The 14,355-nt window shown below is 31.9% G+C and overlaps 2 protein-coding genes across 12 annotated transcripts in view; one reads left to right on the top strand and one right to left on the bottom strand.

Moving 5' to 3' along the window:
• The window catches only part of LOC145243645 (autophagy-related protein 16-1-like), a 171,202-nt gene extending 163,021 nt beyond the window's left edge, over positions 1–8,181 (bottom strand). Inside the window, exon 1 of the mRNA XM_080106686.1 lies at positions 7,911–8,181. The gene's annotated coding sequence lies outside the window, so the exon portion shown is untranslated. The remainder of the gene's footprint in view (positions 1–7,910) is intronic.
• LOC145243643 (phosphatidylinositol 3,4,5-trisphosphate 5-phosphatase 2A-like) overlaps positions 471–14,355 on the top strand; it is a 399,304-nt gene continuing 385,419 nt past the window's right edge. For 5 of the 11 annotated variants that reach the window (XM_080106673.1, XM_080106680.1, XM_080106674.1 and 2 more), the window contains exon 1: positions 535–622. The gene's annotated coding sequence lies outside the window, so the exon portion shown is untranslated. Of the gene's footprint in view, positions 623–14,355 lie in introns of all 11 variants that reach the window. The other 6 variants (XM_080106681.1, XM_080106678.1, XM_080106675.1 and 3 more) reach the window with 4 other exon arrangements.

Genomic DNA, 14,355 nt, shown 5'->3' with positions numbered 1-14,355 from the left:
CAGGATATATATTTTCCTTTTATTTATTTCCTACAATTAGACGCAATTAACTAAAGTAACCTTATTGTCATAAGCATAAGCGTATAAATAATTGTTTAATGAGGATTAATTAAAAATTGTATGTAAATAAATAATTACTTTTTGTATGTTATTTTTGAATTGTTAATATTTTTCTGGGCGAAAATATTTATAAACTCTCCTTTTCTCATCATAGTGAATTAGACTATATTCTAATTCTTGTCCATACAAACATTAGTTGTTTGTTTTTGTTTTATTTGTTTGGAATCTTATAATAAATTTCGCTTTATTTGTTATTGTTTATGGTTATTTTATATTGATATTTTATTTTAATCATAATTATGATTTTTTAAATTTATTTATTTCTTGCTAAAATAGTTGGATTTTAATTTTAAATTATTTTTATTATCTACCGACTTTTCCTTCCTTTCTCTGCCCCCTACTCTTTATTTGCTTTACCTTCCTTTTCTCTGTCGGCGGATACGAAACAGCGGCGCTCGTAATTTGGGCCACAAAGGTGCCGCTGCCGCTTGGCCACATTAAGGGGAAAGTACCGTCAGTCGCAAGTGAGATGTTTATTTCCTACTTGTAGTTTAAACCTGAGGTAAGTTATTTAAACAAAAGAAGAAATAGAAAAAAAATACACATCGTATATATTTGTCATCGTTCGCACTTATCCCCTCATCAAGAAGCGTTTATTCTATTTCATCCATGATTGACATGTCTCGTCATTTCACGCACTTTTTTCTCGTAAAAGTCCGTAAAAACGGAAAAAAAAAAAAAAAAAAAGATGCGGGTGTGCGCCTCTTTTTCTCTCGTGATTGACGGACTTTTTTTCTTTTTTTTTTTTTTTTTACTAGTATTATTTTAAGCCAATATCTATATCTTTAACACATTAAAACCACTTCATCTGTGCCTATTAATATAAACATTTAAATGCCAACTACATTTATATATATATTTAAAAGTATCACATTTATTCTTTAAAAGAAAGACAACAAAGAAACGACTATTTCTTTCCTGTGTGCGGTCATTCGTCTGCAATTAAGGAAAGTGAAAGTACGATGTGTCTGAATTTTTAATTCACAAAATAATCTCTGTTTAAAAATCAACGCGTTTTCTGCATATTTAAATACTCAAATATTGCGTTTCTACTGCTAATAATAGGCTTTTCATATGTTCGAATTCGATTAATATTTATTTTACGTTTACCGAATTCTAGAATAAAAAAAACATGACAAAAATTATTTATATTTTAAAAAAGAAAATGTGTATATTATTGTTTATATGCATATATATATATATATATATATATATATATATATTATTGTAAGTCGGTTTGTCTTTGCTGCATTATAGTAAAATGGTCATAAAGTAGGGGATCATTGAGTGATACTGTTGGCCTTGTGTAGTGATCCCCTACTTTATAGCCAGTTGGCAGCTACGGTTCCACTCAAAGAGACGAGTGCGCGCGCGCACACACGCGCACACACTTAGACAAAGTGTGAGAGACAATACACCCCCCTCCCCCATCCATTTGGATGGTGATGGGCAGGGGTGTACTGTTCAGTATCTTCCACCCTCACCCATCATCAGATCTTCATTCCTTTCCTAAAAGTCCTCAGCATCCTTTTCCCCATATTTTTAGCATGTCTTGAACATTTCTATTTTTTTATTATTATTCCATGGATTGAACATACTTCGAATTCAAATGTCATATGTAACCTCTTTCTTTTTTTCTCTTCCCTCTCTTCCGTTCTCCATCCTCTCTCTCTCTCTCTCTTCCGCTTTTTTCTGTTCACTCTCTTTCTTTTTCACCTTCTCTCTTTCCTATTCACCCCCTTTATTTCCTCTTCACTCTTTCCTATTCACCCTCTTTTTCTCTTCTTCTCTCTCTTTCCTTTGCACTCTTTCTCCTTTTCCTCTCTCAGTTTATAACAACAAAAACAATAATGCTAGTTATTGCATCCTTTCTTTAATATGGAAGTCCATAATCGCTAGAGTCCATTTACTTGCCCCCCCCCTCCTTGTTTTTATTTTTAAATAACAGCAAAAACACCTACTTGCCTTGTTTAAAAAAAAAAGTCAACTAAACCTTTTGGCTTGTCACCCCCTCCTCCCTACACACACATTAAAAAGGGCCTGTCTTGCATCAAACCCTAGAATTTCTTTTGTCCCCTTATTTGTCACTTTCTAATAATTAATTAATAATAATAATAAATAATAATGTTTAAACACAGAAATCACGAAGAATGATATTTACAAATCTGCGGTGCAGACTGTCACAGAAGATGCTGGCAAAGTTGTTCACTTTTCTTGCGAAATAATATTATTTGTCACAGACATGAAAATCCGGTTGGATTTTTTTTTTCTCTCCAAAGTGTGATTCACCATTCGCATCGCTATATTATCTCTATCTTCTCTATTAATAAAATTATGAAACAACTTCTCGTACGTCTGTTTCGCGCATCTGACTTGCACATTTTTTTTTTTATTTATCAATCGAATATTTATCGAAAAAAAAATGCAATAACCTTTTTAATGCTATTTAAAAAAAAAAAAAAAATGCTACTTATGCACTTATGTTACCGTTCTAAAACAATAACGTTATTATTTAGAAAGTCATTCCTAACATCGGGAAGGTGTTTTGTAACTATTCTGTACTTTCAGCTAACAATTTAATAAAAAAAAGATATTGTGAAATTTGAATTTAATTTGAAAATACTATTTTTAAAACTAGCACGGTAAGCACCAAAAAATTAAATTGAATTAAATTAATACACTTTAGTTTCTTCATAAAAAAAGACAGTCATTTTAAGATAGTAAAAAAGGTCCTTGTGCAGAAATAATGTTATTGAGAAACTCATCCTTAACATGGAGATGAGGGGGGAAGTCCGGTTTGTAACTATTCCGTACTTTCACCTAACAATTTAATAAAGAAAAGATACCGTAAAAAATTAACTTAACCTGAAAATCCTATCTAAAAAATAATACTACGGTCCATAAACTGCATAATAAGTATTATTGATCCGTTCTAAAATAATAACGTTATTATCCGTGCTAAAATAATAACGTTATTATTTTAAAAGCCATTCTTAACATAGGGAGGGGGGTGTTTTGTACCTATTGTGTACTTTAACCTTACAATTGAATAAAAAAAAAACATAAAACTTTAATTAAACTTGGAAATACAATTAAAAAATAACGCGGATCAATAAGTGCCAAGTATTTTTATGCGAAATAAAATGTATAAATCGTAAAATCTTATTGGGTTGTCTACATAACACTTCTAAAATTGAAAGGAATTTGTAAGCCTTTAAACTGCAGAATACTAAAGTAATTTAAATGGCTTCAAAATTCTTAGCAAATCCTGATGCTATTTCCATCCAATAACTTAATAAATAGAAATTAAAACATTATTTTCAAAATGGTACTTCAACATAATTTGAACCTGGTTATTTTTAAAAAGCTTTACCCTAATCTAAGTTTTATGGGCATTTACAATTTAACGTCCTCCGGCAATTTAGAAAGCCATTTTTGAACATGGGAAGGAGAGTTTCGTTAACTCTTTTCTTGACGGGAGTGAAACTCTTCTAAAATAAAAACAATTTATCAGGGGATGTTAAACTGCACAAGCACCGTGTTGGGTTTAGTTCGACAAAGGTCTGTTTAATTAAGTTCAAATTCTGTAGAAGCATCAAAAAGTCTTGATAACAATTCGATCAATCAATAATTTAACCAAACGTTATAGCAGTAATTAAATTGAATTTTCAAAATCTTTAATGGAAAAGAAAAAGGGAAAAAACGCGAAAGTATTTATAGGGTTTCAATTTCAACATTTTCTAGTGAAAAACAATTTAAAATTTAATAACATTTTTAATTGCATTATTTTCCCCAAAAATGTAAAGATTTTTTTATAACAAGAAATCAAATATGTAAGGCGGGGGGCGCGGCCGCGCGGGTAATGTCCGGTTTTTCTTCAGAATTCGACTTAATAATAAAAGATACAGAAAATACTGACAAATATTTATGATGTGCGCACCCGCACCCGTCACGGAACGAAGATATCATATTCCAAAAATTACGTAAATTGTTTATTTTTATTTATTTTTTTAACTAAAGAAAATTAAATTTTACGATAAAGCGAGGCGAGTCGCTATTTTTTTGATCCGGCATACTTTTATAAATGAGGGGAAGACAACTCAATTCGAACTATCGGGATCAAAATCAGCCTTGGATACTTATACAGAGAAGGTACTGTGATGATTTGATAACGTTATTATTTAGAAACCCATTCTTAATATGGGGAGGAGGATGTTTTGTAACTATTCCGTCTGTAATTTCATCTAACAATATAATGCACAAAAAATATCGTTAAACTTGAATTTAACATGAAAATACTATTTAAAAAATAGCACGGTACATTCTCTCTATAAGTACTCACTCAACCTTGTAATGAATAAAAAGTCGCTAAAAATAATAAAATAAATGATTTTCTATAAATAAAACTACTTCATTACTTTACGTGATTTTTGGAATGTGAAATATTCATGCTGTTCCGTGACAAATACATAATAAATACATAAGATTTTTCGGTATTAGTATAAACACCCCCAACCACCCCATGTTAAGAACAGCTTTCGGAATAAACACCCCCGGCCTCCCCATGTGAAGAAAAGAACGGTTATCGAGGTTGGGTGTGTTTAGTCCGAAAGCCGTTCTTAACATGGGGAGGTTGTGATGTCTATAATACGCTGGGGCACGTCGTAAAAATTTACCGATTTTTCTGTTTTTGTTTTTTTAATTAAGTGGAATTTTAAATAAGAATCAAAATTACTCCCGGGCAACGTTGCGAAGCTACGTCATGTTTTATTCATTTATTACTTGGCAATAATTAGATTAGCATTTTTATGTATCAATTTGTTAATTCTCATTTATTTTTAACGCTAACGATTAGCAAAATTAAAGATGAACTATTGTGACCATTAATTCCAATGTTCGTTCTTTAAATCGTTTGATATTTTACTTTCCATTTTTCTGAATGGGATGGGACATTCTTTTTGTTTCTTTCTTTTAGTTTATTTGATTCGTCCATCATTTCTTTCATGCTTTTTCGTTGGTTCTCTTGTGATAAAAAATAAATAATTTTCTGAATTTTATAAGATTAGTAATGTTAGTTGTTATGCGAGATGACATTGGTTCATGGTTCAGTACATATATAAGTTACAAATTTTGACATTTAGATATGGTTGTTTTGAAACGAATTACATTGCAAAAGCATTTCACAAATCGGAATACATTGTGATGCTGTTATATACAATCTCTCTCTTCTTTTCCCTCCCCCTTTTTCTCTCTTGTCTCTTTCTTTTCTTTCCCTCTTTCTATTCTTCCCTCTTTCTCTTTCTATCCTCCCCATCCTTTTTTTCTGCTTCTCTTCTTCTCTCCCCCTTTCTACTTGTCCGCATTCTTTCTCTCTTTCTCTTCACATCCCCTCCCTACTCTCCCTTCTCAATTATTTGCATCATTCCACTTCTCTCGCCACTTCAAATAACGTGCCACTGTGACAAGTTAACATCATCAGTTTCTCACATACAGAGTTGTAATGTAAATAAAGACATTAATAAAATCGGTTGTCGCTTTTTACAAAAGAAAAAAACGTTTTGTTTTCCCTTTCTTTAAGCTACACTCAGTGGCCAAGATCAAAGTGTAGTATCTGTTCTTTAGATGCTGCTGCAGTGCTGCACTGCTGCACTTCCATTTCTTGTTCTGTTTTGGTGGAGGAGCAGTCCTTCGCGACTGAGACAATTTTTTATTTTTGTACCTTTTCTCCACGTTAAAAAAACGACCCTGGTGTCTAACTCTGTCCCGTGGGGAGGCATTGTAAATAGGTACAAGGTGCCTTTTTGGGTCAATATAACAGTGTAGTATATGTTCTGATGCTACTGCTACAGTGCTACACTTCACCTTTTTACTCAGCCAATGAAGGAGAAATCCTTAATGACAGAGACAATATTTATTTTTGTTCCTATCCAGAGTGCCCCTTTTTGGGAGCTGGGTTTTCTCCCACATTAAAAACCAGACCTTGTGTCTAACTCTGCCCTCGTGTGGAGGCAAGTAAATAGGTACGTTTAATAATTTTTTTTTTTTTTTTTTTTTTTAAGGAAATCGTGAATGGACATAAATACAATTATTATTTATTGTTATCCCCCCCCCGGGACTACTATGTTTCGTTTAAAACCAGGAAGGACGAAATAGTAACTATTTGTTGCAATAAAGTTGTAAGTTTCTCGTGTATATTTTTCGTATCTTTTTGGTGTGTACGCATTATCTTCGTCTACTTGTAATCGTCTATTGAAATGTAAAGTAAAGTGCATTAACATGAAGTAATACAACTTTTTAAGGTGCTTCTACAGAATTTGAACTGAACCAAGACGAATTTTGCCGAAATTAACATAAAATTTAGTTTAGGACTAGCTTACACGATTAGGGTAGAAAAAAAAAAAGAAAAGTGTTTCAAATTCTGGGTTTGTATTACTGTACACCTAGATTCGAAAAAGTTGTCAAAAAACAAATATATAACAAATAAATGTTATCAAAGGCAACATAAGTTACTTCTCCATCTGGATATCTTTTTAGTGTTTTTATTTAATGTAACATGTTTATTCAGCTCGAAAAAAAAATACAATGTTTACCGATGTATTGGAAAATTAAAAAATGACGCCCGACTACTTTCTCTTTGACACGGTAAGTTTGGGAAAAGGAGTTAAAAATAAAAAATATACAAAATACTGTTAAATCCCGGCGAATATATGTCAGCCTATCTCACGGTAACATATATTGAGCCAGTTTCTAACAGTATTTTGTCTAGTTTTTTTTATTTATAACTCCTTTTCCCAAACTTACCGTGTCAAAGAGAGGGTCGGGCGCCATTTTTAATTTTCCAGTACATACATCGCCGACATCAGTAAATACTGTATGTTTTTCGAGCTGAATAAACATGTTACATTAAATAAAAACACTAGAAAATGATCCAGTTAGGTAGAAAAGTAAATTATCTTGCCTTTGATAACATTTATTTGTTATATATATATATATATATATATATATATATATATATATATATATATCAACTTTTTCGAATCTATGTGTACTGTACAGTAATACAAACCTCAAATTCTTTCTTAAAATTCTGTATATTTTTAATTAATTACGAAATTACATGCGCCAGAATGCATTTCGGTTTCATTCGTAAAGTCGACCAGTCGACCAGCGACCACTTTGATATTTTGTTAATAGTTATTTAGAATTCGACTTTTTTAAAAAAGAAAAAAAAAAGGGGGTATTTTTTACGACCTGCCCCAGCGCTGTAAACACCCCTAATCACCTCCTGCTAAGAACGGCTTTCGAGGTTAGGGGTGTTTATTCTGAAAGCCGTTCTTAATATGGGGAGGTTAGGGGTGTTTATAATACGCTGGGGCAGGCAGGCACATCGTAAAAATTAACCAAAAAAGTAAAAATTACAGAAATTTTTTATGATGTATGTGCTCGTCATGGAACGAAGATGTCATATTCCAAAACTAACGTAAATCTATTAAGTAGTTAATATGAGAGAGACAGAAAATTTTACGATCTTAAGAGTAAAGTGTATTCATTACAAGGCTCATTTGGATACCCCCCTAATAGCATCTCGCTTCCCTTAGTTAAAAAAAAAACAACTTGATCAATTTGTGATTTTTATTTTTTTTTTTTTTTAAATATTTTCGTTCTGTGGCGGGTACGTACATAAGGATTTTTGTCTCCATTTTTTTTTAGTTAAGTCGAACTGAACCTTAAAATATATTGAATTAGATTGGAATTTTTGGAAGCTGTTTGCATCCAATAGGGAAGATTACCTTTGTTGGGGACTGCGAACTCGATGCTGAGCTTCAGCTTCGGTACTGTTCGACATCATCGTCATTTCGAAGTGAGAGCAAAAAAACAGCTCAATCTCGAAAAGATGTCCGTCCTCGTCCTTGCAGAAGGGAAATTGGTTTATTGCCGGTCTCTTTACTTTCATGTTTGTTTCGTGTTTTAAAAAGAAACCGATATGCATTCTGGTAGATTACGACTTGTAAATTTATTTTATACTATTGCATGTTTTAATTCAATAAATAATGGGTTAATAATTTTGAAAAAAAGCGTATAAGTCACGTTCAGAGTAGAAACATACTGGCATACGGACACGAGAAGTGGTCGCACAATTTTAGTTTTTTTTTTTTTTTTTTTTTTTTTTATTTTTATATATAAAATCACTGCTGTCTCCAACCGAGGCTACCGAAAGATCGTTCCGCACTTAGAGTTAGTGTTGGGGTTAATGGACATGTCCCCCCCCCCTCCCACGACATTGAAATTATTCTCGGGACATTCGGAGAACCCATAAAAAGCATTCGATTGGAAACTGGTACTATTCTATAAAATTACCCAATTTTAATTAGATAGAGATTATTTTCCAAGTTTGTTTTTTTTTTCTTATAGAAGCTGATCACAAAATGGGGGATTACTTTCCAATATGTTCGCATGCCATAGTTGATCCCCCATTTTGTGGACATTCCATGTTTTAGGCAGTAAAAATGTTTGTTTTATTTATTCTTAATTTATGACAGATTTTTATTTCAATTTAATTTTCGAAATATTGTAAAAGTATATTTTAAAAACCCCCAAAAAACAATAAAAACAATTTAATTTTCGATTTTTTTTTAGTCCGCCTGCATACTTTTGGTGATACTATACTATATATTTTAAATTAATTGGTTCATCTTTTTATACTACGGATGCTCAATATTGCTAAAATGCCTAGCTTTAAAGATTTTTTTTTATATTCAATTTATATGTGTTTTATTTCATTTTTCTTTGTTTTTGTTTTCTTTACTATTTTTATTTAAAAAAAAAAAAAAAAAAGGTGCTTATATAGATCATCCTCCATGGCTGCCAATATTGGTTAGGTAAAATCCGGTAACTTGTGCGGATAACAGCCGAAAAGCGACCGAACAAATGAAACCCAAGAGCGAGCGAAACTGAACGAGAATCAATCACACCCACCCATATATTAGTAGCCAATCAATAATAATCCACTGAAAAGAATTGCAAAAAAACGAAAACCGTTCTTAATATGAGGAGGTTGGGGGTGTTTATTCCGAAAGCCGTTCTTTAATGGGGAGGTTGGAGAGTGTTTATTTCGAAAGTCGTTCAGGTCCGCCAACCAGAGTTCTTGAAACAAAAAACGAGAATGCACTTAATTTTGTAATTAATTTTATACCGATATATTTAGAGTGTTGTATTTGCCACAGATCGTTTACAAAAAGAAATACTAACGATGTGATTGAATATATATATATATATATATATATATATATATATATATATATATATATATATATATATATATATATATATATATATTGGAAAGCAATGAGTAATATTTTACGTTTTTCGCTTCTGGAACACGAGTTTAATTTTGTATGACCATCTTTCTTTCAGCTGTCGTCATAACTCGTTATCGGACTTTACCGATCCAATATTAACAGCCGTAGTGTCTCATCTGCACAAGCACCCTTTTTTCTATCGTATACAAACATTAAACACGGAATTTTCAATAATTATAGTAATTGCACCAAAATAAAATTTAGTTTTATTTAGAAAATTTATTTATTTATTTATTTTTTTTTATTATTCATTTGATATTTTTGTACTTTTGCAGTTTCCTGACCGTGCTGAAATAATAACGTTATCATTTAGAAACTCATACATTTGTACGGCGGACCTGAAGAATCTTGCCCCTTATTTTCATTTTTTATTTATTTTTTTCTTTTTCAGCGGATTCTTACGGAATGCACGTGATTATTTAAAAAAAAATGTTTAAAAATGTCAATATTTAAATATTTGTAAAGGTAGGTGCTCAGTTTCTAATGCAATCTTCTAGTAAATCGATCACCCATTTTAGAACCACTCGATGTTTTTCAGGCCAACTTTCGCGAATGTAGCCATTTTTCGGAGATTATTTTAAAAAATGAAATTCAAAAATAGGCTAAACTACTTAAAAAGGCTAAATTCCCGAAATTTGATCTAAAAACATCGAGTGGTTCTAAAATGTGTGATCGATTTACTAGAACGTTGCATTAGAAACTGAGCACTCCTACGAATATTGATTTAAAAATATTTTAGTACTTGTTCGCTTTAATCAAGACATTTGATCAATTAGTTTGTTTTGTTTTTTTTTTCAGCGGAAAATCAACTTTTAATTAGATCGATCTCGGCTATCTTGCTTATTTCGCGGACGAAGAAGGCGATGCCTTTAAAACGAAAAAGATTAACAAAGGACAAAATGGAAAAGGGATAAAAAAAAAAAAGGCAGAAATTCAAAATAATCTCGTCAAATTTTGACAAACTTTAAGCGATGATGGGGTTATTTCCCTTGCCGCCCCCTTCCTCGTCCGTGAGATAGGCAAGATGGCGGGGTACGATCGATCTCATTAAAATTTGATTTTCCTCTAAAAAAAAAAAAGAAAAAAAAAACGAAAAAAACTACTTGATCAAATTAAGTGAATATTTTTTTTATAAGAACTTAATTCCATAACGGGCACGTGCAATATAATTTATTTTTCTATATTTTCATTTTAGTAAATGTGTAGTTTAGCGGCGTAAATTATTTAACAGACAAAAAAATATAAAAACTATTTATTTTTATATAAAACATATTAGTAGACCCAAAGGCTGAAATAAAAGAAAAAAATTCGTTTTTATTATTTTTTCATCATTTTTATTAGACTATTCGAGGCAACCGTATTTTAAAATTTAGCCTTTCTGTTTGACATTGGCCCTTTTAAGGCCAAATTTGGCCTTTTTACGCTCGTTACAAAAAAGGCGACCAAAAACGGTTCCACGAGAGCGTAAAAATGCTAAATTTGGCCTTAAAAAGGCTAATCTGTCAAACCTTAGAAAGGACAAATTTTAAAAGCAATATAGCGGCGTCAAATGTCGTACATTTAGTCCAATAAAAAAAAAAAAAAAATGATGAAAAATGACGGTATCCAGATCCACTACTACAGAACACCGACCACTCTAATTTGTTATTTTATTTTATTTTTTTTTGGTAATTGAGGTCGCTGACAACGAATCTGATAGTCAAACTTGGGGCAAATTTACCGTTTGCATGGTATTTACCCCTGAACCCACGAACTACTTTCCACCATTTTGCAGCTTCCGTTTACGCTACGCGCATGCACGCTGTAGCATAAGCGATGGCTTCACCAAGCAAACTACGTTGGGGGAGGGATTTTTTTTTTTCCAGGACATAGAATTTTCTAATTTTCAAAAATACATTATAGCACTTTTTGGGTGGAAAATTTAAAATTAGCTGAAAAAGAAATAAAACAAGAAAAGGAAAGCACTCCAAGTTGGAGTAGGGGGGTGTCAATTTATCTGTTTTTTTTTTTGTTTTTTTTTTTTTTACCTGGAACATAGAATTTTCAAATTTTCAAAAAGTAACGCACCGACATTTACCAATTAGAACACCATTTAACATTTTCCGAAGATTTTACTGTTTACATTGGGGGCGCGAGCGGGGGAGGGATGTGATGTGGGGGCGCGCGCCCCCACATCACATCCCCCCCCCCGGTCGCGCCCCTAATGTAAACAGTAAAATCTTCGGAAAATGTTAAATGGTATTCTAATTGGTAAATGTCGGTGCGTTACTTAACGTTTAACTAAACTGCAGAAGCACCTATTAAGCGACATAAGTTCTATAATTGAATCCCCCTCCCGCAAAAAAAGAATGAAAAACATAAAGATGTTCGGTGCTTATGTTTTTGTAAACCACATTAAAAACTACGTGAGACAAAAAAAAAAAAAAAAAGTCCCCCAATTTGTTGTACTTTAACTGTAAGTCATTATAAAAATGTCGGTCCGTAATTTTTTGATTGGTACGGCATGTGAGAAGGCAGGTGAAGCAAGCCGTCGTTCATGCTGCAGCGCACGCGCGTAGCGTAAACGGAAGCTGCAAAATGATGGAAAGTTGTTCGGGGGTTAATACCATGCAAACGGTAAATTTGCCCCAAGTTTGACTATCAGATTAGTTGTCAGCGACCTCAATTACCTATAAAAAAAAAAAAATTAGAGTGGTCGGTGTTCTGTAGTAGCGGATCTGGATATTTACCGAAATGACTTTTTCTTCTGGTTTTATTTTAGCCTTTGGGTCTAATAATGTGTTTCATATAAAAATGAATAGTTTTTATAATTTTTTGTCTGGCAAATAATTCATGCTACTACTACACATTTACCTCCATGTTTATGTCTTTATTAAACTAAACAAGTACCAATTTTTTAGGATAATCTGGTAGACTAGTGTCGTTTCGATAATAATCCGTTGAAGAAAAAAGCGAAAATAAAAAAAAAATAAAGAAGAGTTGCAAGATTCTTCTGGTCCGCCATCTGTACTTTCATCTAACAATTTAATAAACAAAAGATGCAGTAAAAATTGAATTTAACTTGAGAATCCCATCTAAAATAAAAAAAAAATAAATGAATGATAAAGTAGCTTTATCTATGTGGAATAAAATACATGAACGAACATTAAAAATTCGTTTGGTTGCTAAAAAATAGTCCCATCCAGTGCGATTCCCTTTTGAAGTGTTGGATATTCCCTCTTAAATAAATGATTAATTGCTGATAAAAGGATCTTTAAAACCGGTTAATCAATGGTAAATGATGAGATTGTCGTCCCAAACAAAATGTGATAAATATTGTGTATAGGCGATAAAATGAATTTGTCTTCATGTTATTTTATTTTTAAAATTCTTTTTAAATATTACATGATCAACCAGTTCGAGTTAAAATCTATTTAATATTACCCTTGAAATCATAAAAAATTATTTTTAAATTATGTCAATATGCTAGCATAATCGAGGTTTTTACAAGATGGTGTCATACTGAAATCGAAAGTAGTTTATGAAAAAAGCAGAGTTCACGTTACTTAAATGAGCAAGCACTTTCATTATGCCAGAAAGCAATTTTGATTATTCTGAAAAGTGAAAATAATATAATGACTAATTAATTTCAAATAGTTGATTAAAAGAAGTGCTTTTTTTTTTTTTCATTTTCGGAAATCAAGAGAAGACAATCCAAAATTTAATAATTTTTAAAGTCCAGATTGGTGCTTGCTTGTAAGATAGTAAACATATCGATTATTTTTTAAATGTGCATTTAAGCAAAAACGAAATTTCTTTCTTAATTGTCGTGTCGAAAATAATATATCCAAAAATTATGGAAATTCATCGAGTATTTTTAGTAATAAAAAAAAACAAAAAAAAAAAACAAGTCTATCGCTATGGTCTAAAACAGTACATCAGCCATTAAAGTGGCGAAAAGGAAGATAAGTATATCCTCTGAATTCGCAATCGTCAAAGTGTTCACATCTAAGAAAAAAAAATGTCGGGTAATGTGAACGGATGGGGTCCTAAGATCCAGCCTTGTTTTGAGTTCGGAAAAATGTGGGTTACGTCATAATCTGTAACCGGTGTTGAGGCAAAAAATTAACCTTTTCAACATTATATGAAAAGTAACTAACCTCATGGAAGTTTAATTTTTTTTTTTTTTATTCTAATTCTTTGAACTGTTGAATTTTTTAAAATTCTAAATTTTAATTCTTTGCATTGTTTGATTTTTTTTTTCAAAATCTAATTCTAACTGTTTTTTTTTTAAATTCTAACTCTTAAATGTTGTCTATAGTAATAAATGCTCGAAAATTCTGTACACTGCTTCTTTCTTCCTTTCTTTAATTTTTTTCTGTTGTTCGAAGTTAACAACTCGACACTTTATTCGAGGGGTTAACTTTCTTTTGCCCTGACACCAGTCACAGAGTATGACGTCACCCACCTTTTCCCCTGAACTCAGAACGAGGCTAGGTCTTGGGACCCCATCCGTTCACATTAACCAAAATGGTACCTCCCACCCCACCCCCACCAGCATGATCAACAAAATTATTATTTTTTTACTTACTAATAAAGTTCAACATTCTATATTTCAAAATAATTTTTTAAATGCACAAAGAGAAACATAGATGAAATACATGCTTTTTTTTTTGCCATCTCTAACAATTGCGCTCCCAAAATAAATATGGCGGAAATAGGTGCAGTTAGTATAAATACGGAACGGAAGTCACTTAGCATGAAACGAAATACGAAGCCATATAGAAATATTGGTTTTTCATTATTCTAGCAAAATTCGAAACTTGAAATCTTGAATTTCTTGTGAAACCAATGGTATCTACTAATTTGTTAGGTCGCAGTAATGAACACATCCAAA

The sequence above is a fragment of the Euprymna scolopes genome, chromosome 22 (assembly GCF_053919585.1).
Source record: "Euprymna scolopes isolate OS-2025 chromosome 22, ASM5391958v1, whole genome shotgun sequence".
NCBI lineage: Eukaryota > Metazoa > Mollusca > Cephalopoda > Sepiida > Sepiolidae > Euprymna > Euprymna scolopes.
Note: the sequence above shows the minus strand (reverse complement) of the source record. Positions and strands in the feature narration are given on the sequence as shown.